At 41.0% G+C, this 6,089-nt stretch overlaps 1 long non-coding RNA gene across 1 annotated transcript; it reads right to left on the reverse strand.

Moving 5' to 3' along the window:
- Positions 1-2,711: 2,711 nt before the first annotated feature.
- On the reverse strand, positions 2,712-5,880 carry LOC149835664 (uncharacterized). Its single transcript, XR_016432638.1, has 2 exons — positions 5,737-5,880; positions 2,712-3,232 (listed from the first exon to the last, which is right to left on the reverse strand). It is a non-coding gene; the product is annotated as an uncharacterized LOC149835664 (long non-coding RNA).
- Between the last annotated feature and the right edge of the window lie 209 nt (positions 5,881-6,089).

The following is a 6,089-nucleotide window of genomic DNA, read 5'->3' on the forward strand; positions in this document are numbered from 1 at the left end:
CATTTTATTTTTTATAATTTTCTTTTTTTTAACTCAGTGGTAGAGCGTCATTCTTGTAAACTGAAGGTCGGTAGTTCGATCCTGCATGGAGGCACATTTCATTTTTATAATCTTCTTTTCCTATTTTTGCCAACTATAAAGCTTTCTTATGGCGTCAAACCATATGATCAGAGAGAAAGAGAGCATGCAATTTCTTCTTATATCATAGAAACCACCAGTGGCACATGGTGGAGAAGACATCCTTCTTGGCTTTGAGCGCATTGGCTGTATTCGGGTAGCAGCAGACAGCGGAGAAAACCTAAGCTGCTCAGCAGGAGAATAAAATCTGGAAGGATAAACCTCCTGATTGGGTTCCCTTGAATAATTGATGCTTTGTAACAGTGTCTTCTTTTTCTGTAACTGGTAGGGGTCTGCCTAACTGCCTAACTCCATCTTGCCAATCAAAAAAAAAAAAATACTACTGACACATTTGATTACCCTTTTCTCTTTTTTTCTTATTTTTGTCAACCAGAAAGCTCTAAACCATATGATCATGGTCTACTTCATTGGGGGGCAGGGGTCCTAGCGTTGGAGTTTTATGCTGCCAGCACAACAACCGTAGGTATGGCAGGCTGAGCCAGCACGACCAGGTCTTCATGCTGGGTGTGGTTTCTTCGGGTTATAAATTAAAAAAAAAAAGGTCTACTTCATTGTTTCAGATATATATATATATATATATAGAAAGAGAGAGAGAGAGAGAGAGTCCATGCAATTTCTTCTCGTAATCATAAAAATAACCATTTGCACACTTTGGTGTAAAATTATAGGCACACCTGAAGCAGCAAAACATGATGGACATAAAGGGTAAGTTAATATAGACTTCACAGTCCTGACCGCAATAACAGTTGCGAGAAGAAAAGATCGATCACCCTTTAGATAAAAACTACAGGCCTTTTCTTGGTCTTTTTTTCTTTTTCGACAACTAAGAGAAACCACTGTACTGGTTCAAATGTCTGGTCATGGTCAGAGAGGTGCCATGTTGACCGTGACCCCATTTCGGTGCCCACAATGTTAATTAAAACTCAACAAGTTTACTAACCAAGGATAGTTTCTCGTAAGCTTCAACCTTCTAGCAATGGACACATACTTAGAGTATCAAATTCTTGATTGTTGGACATTTGGGTTTGGGTCCAACCAGGGTTGTGCCTGTGTTTTATGGGGCCTGAGGCGGAGGAAAAAAATGGGCCCCCTATTAATAGTAGGAGTTCTGGGGGCAGGGCCTCCAATTTTTTTGAGCCCTTATTAAGAATGGGCTCCCTAAAAATAGGTTCCCTATTAATAGTAAGAGTTCGGGGGCAGCGCCTCAGAATTTTTTGAGCCCCCTATTAATAGTAGGAGTTCGAGGGCAGCACCTCCAATTTTTTTGGAGCCCCTATTGAAAATGGAATCCCTATTAAAAATTGGTTCCTAAATTTTTTTTTGGCCTAGGGGCCCTGAGGCCCGAGTCTCATTAGCCTCTTGACAGGTCCGACTCTGGGTCCAACCCATAGTGTGACCCAGTTTGACACTAATGAGAGGTTAGTGGGCTATTAGTGGGATTTAATAGGGTAGGTGTTACAAGATGAGAGTAGCCTACAGCTGAAAGCCTGCCTGTGTCCTTGTAATTTTTAGTTGGGTTTAAGGTCCTGCCTGTGTCCTCATAATTTTTATTTGGGTTCAAGGTCCTACTCACCATGGACTTGAAGGCCTGAACTCATCATGGGTGTCTATAGGATGAGGAGAATGCCGAGCACCCGCACATCACATGGCAACGGTAATGTTTCATTCTAGTTCTAATTTTGAAATATACACCATCATTGGGTTATGGGCCCACCACGATTATCCTTTTAACTTGCAAGTTTGTAACACCTTAAGCCAACTCATTAACTACGTGCACACAGCCCTTGTGGGCAATTTAGTTTTTCGTTTTAGGGCAGCTTAACCCTCAAAACCACAAATTAAGTTCTCATAACTTGCAGGAGTACATCATGAGATGCAGCATGCACATTGCACCAAGCTTTAGTGATAGGGACTGTGCTGGATTTCTCCCAAATCAGCTAGCATAGCTCGAATGGGAATTGATCGATCGTCCGCAAGATCAATCTGTCCAGCGATAGTGTGAGCGATCAGCACAAAGCAGGGCCAGGTCTCAGCTGCACACTGTTCACCCGTCTCAACAGAAATTGGCGCCATGGAGTTGAGAGACCCTCATGCTGTATCCACACAGATTGCCACCCAGGTGGCCTCGATTCAGGTAGGGTATCAGCTGCACATCGCCAGCATGTTGCCCTCTTGAGTGATACACGGGTCTGATGCACACCAGAGTAATGTGGAGTAGTGTAAGGAGGAAGAAGCAGAAAAAGGAGAGAAGAGGAGAAGAGAGGGAGAGATAGAAGAGAGGAGAAGTGGAGAGAGTGAGAGAAGGGAGGGATTATTCTCATTCCATGATATGTCATTACACAAACCCATGCCCTTTGTAGGCATTTCACGGTTCTTTCTTTGGGCTACTTGGGCCCCACTACAATAGATCCGGTCCCAAAGGTCCCCTACTCAAGGCACAAAAGGGTCGTGTGTGCAGTCCTTGGCCGAGTGCGAGCCTAGTGAAAGTGGGCCCATATCATTTGGTGAGTGGCTGTATCTTGGCTTTTTCATGAATCCCAAAAATGTGAGCATTGAGGGAAGAAACCAAAGTAAAAAATACTGAAACAAGATCAGTGATTTATTCAAAGAAAACAAGACGAAACTGTTGAGTAACCCAATAGTAGTACACACGGACCGGAGCAGAATAAGCTCCCTGCTTGCAATGATGATCTATTTTCATTAGAATAATTTGTTTCCTTCTTCCTTTTTGTTCAGATCAAAGAGGTTAAAAGGACACAAGCAATTGGCATTTAACGCCCTCCAACCTCCTGAGGTGTTTTTGCCACAATAGATAGAGCGTGCAATCCAGATTGCAGCTCCTCAGCCAGCAGGTCATACACCATTCTGTGGCGCTTCACAAGGCTCTGCCCTTCAATTTTTTGAGAAACAATCTTGACATTGAAGTGCGTCTCAGCAGCATCACCCTTTACAGCTGCGTGGCCAGCATGCTGATATGAAACATCCTCGATGTCCAAAATGGTCGCTTCTAATGCAGATTGTTGCTTCTGCTTGATTTTGCTAGCTCTTGAGAGCAGAGAGCTAGCTCCGCACAAACTCATTGTCCAGAATGATCCTGCAGCAATTTAGATCAACCCAAAATCACAGATCCTGCAAAGAATTATGTTTGAACACAATAACTTCACTTCAAATATGAACCCAGATTCCAGCTTGTTGATTTATCTTTCCTCTTAAGGATTGGAGGTTCGGGTGACCCGAGCTTTCAAATAGAACATTTATTTTCAATGAAAATAATGCAGGAGGTTGCACACACACTTGGGAAGCTAAAATCAATATAATTTCATTTCAGTAGTGTCAATCTAGATACACAGACTGAATATCACAAGTGACCACGTTAATCTCATTCGAAAGCTTACCAGGACTGTAATGTTAAGCACTTGAAACAAAATAGCAAAAGTATGGTCACAGTTTTCCCAACGAACATTAACATAAAAACTTGTCTGAGAGACCATGGAAGCAATCAAATTATTGTAACTACAAGTCAGTTTTACACCACGAGAGAACAGGATATCAACTCAAAAAACTTACACCTTGAAGATCATTTGTCAGGAAAAGCATGTTTCTTCTTACAATATCATACTCTACCGGAAACGATCCAAAAGTGGACGTTATCCAAATCATAGCTTAAAATGGGAATGTTCATAGTACAACCATGAAGGGATATTCATAATAGCAGCATAGTTCAGCTATGACCTTCCACGCTATCACAACCATTTCTACCATGACTACAACTGCAGTTTGCCGCAACTAATGACCACAATTCCTACAATACCACAAACAAACTCCAAAGGCATTAGGAAGACCACTATGCATAACTGATGCCACCATCACTAATACAGTCACTGCTGCTACTTGTGCACAACATATCAATAAAAAAGATTAAAAGAAAAAACTGCTTATGTTGTTTGTTGAGCTAAATGTTACGTCCCTGTCTTCCTGAGCACACATGAGCAATGATCTGCCAAAGACAAACTGTACATAACTACTCCCATGAATGAATTCTAATCTCTATCCACGACATTGATGGCAGTGAATGTGCTGTCAGATTATTAATAGCATAGGATAGCATACTTAAGAAGCAAAAAACATTTATATCAAATTCATCTAACAGTCAAATTTACAAGATATAATCACAGTAAAATAGCAAGTCATCAGAAATACCCTTGATATTTATGACAGTCATACATCAAAGTTACTGTGTTCTCAACTTTGGGCAGCACCTGGCACTCCAGGTGCACCCAAGAACCCTTTCAGTTAAAAATAATTCTACACCAGCTTACCAGGGACTTTGAGCCATGGCGACTCACAAGTCACAACCCATGATCAATGAACCTGGTGACTATTCTATAGACAGCAATTATGTGACCACCATCGGGCTTTCCTGTTTTATTTTCTTCCAATCAACATTACAAAGAAGCAAGAGGCATAAGCGACTGGAAAATCTTGGGTTAAAGGTGATACAGACAAGCTAAGCACATTGTTTCGGCCTTGAGACTCATTCAATGGACAGTAGAAGTTAAGAGCCAACTGCAAACAACTAATCCCCACATTGAATGGCACCAGTCTGTACTAAGGTTTACACACCACATTGGACTAAATCCCAAAGAAGATAAAGTATTTAACCAAATTCTTCATATAATAATACGAGAACCTCACAATTTTAGTTAACAAACGTCAGATTAACACATACATTTCAAAATAAAAAAAAATCACATGAACATGGTAGCATTCTAATGGTTATCCAAATTCAACAGCACACCAAGTCACCTGACTTCAGAAACTGGGAGAAATTAAGGCATGGTGTCGATCAGTTCGGCAAATGGGGACTCAAGAACCAGATTTACATATGAAAACAAGGTGGTGGTGGGAAAAGTTGGAACCCACTTGTGCCAGCATGACACTTTCCCACCATGATGCTTCGCTGTTTGTTTCACCATAGTGGGAAATAGAGGGAAAGGGATGCCCTAACTCAGCAATTTCCCATGAAAGTTACATGAAACAAACAGGCCCTTAATTTCTCGTGAGATTTTTCTGGCCGAGAATTTCCCAGGAACAAGATTTGTGACAATTGAATCTGAAACCACAAATAGAACACCAAATGTTTTACTGAAACCGACGATAGAAGCCACGACAATCAAACGGACACCACAAGAAACATCCAATCTACAGAATCTTAGTCTTAGATGCCAAAAAAAGAAAAATTAGCAACCAAATCGGCGGAAACCAAAGAAACCCAAGTCACCGTACATTCAAAGAGAGCGCCAAGAACACAAATCGCTAAAATTTCTGCCTTCTGCTATCGATTTCAAAAACTCCAATCGTTATAAAGTATAGAATTGTCTAAATGTATCGAAAGGGAAAACCACCATGAAAGAAGCTCCTCATTTTTTATACATCCTTTTGGGAAATCGATTGGTTACCGATGTTCCAAAAGAGTGCAAGATGATCAGAAATGCGACAAAAAGAAGATGAAATAAGCATGCGTATCGATGACGGGAGCACGCAAATTTACGAAAAAAAAAGGAAAGGAAAATACAGATAGAATTTGGAGGAACCTACAGAGAGTTGATATGCAGTGGAAACGAAGGGCTCGGAGTCGAGACTTGGGACGAAGAACAAACAGGAGATGAGAAAAAAAAAGTTTGGGATTTAAAAGAAGAAGAATGCTCTGAGCGTGGATCGAAAACGCAACCTTCAGATCTTCAGCCTGACGCTCTCCCAACTGAGCTATCCCCGCTGGCCTTATGGCCCAAAGACAAAATAAATGATAGTGAGACTTCAACGAGCAGGATTCTTATGGATTTCGGATCTACCATGTTCAAATATGATTTAATTGGGTCCTTTGTTTGTCTTTTATCCCTTCTTTATTTTTCACATAAAATTAATTGGGTCCTTCATGAATTCCACATTGA

The sequence above is a fragment of the Nuphar pumila genome, chromosome 6 (assembly GCF_984573655.1).
Source record: "Nuphar pumila chromosome 6, dmNupPumi1.hap1.1, whole genome shotgun sequence".
Taxonomy (NCBI): Eukaryota; Viridiplantae; Streptophyta; class Magnoliopsida; order Nymphaeales; family Nymphaeaceae; genus Nuphar; species Nuphar pumila.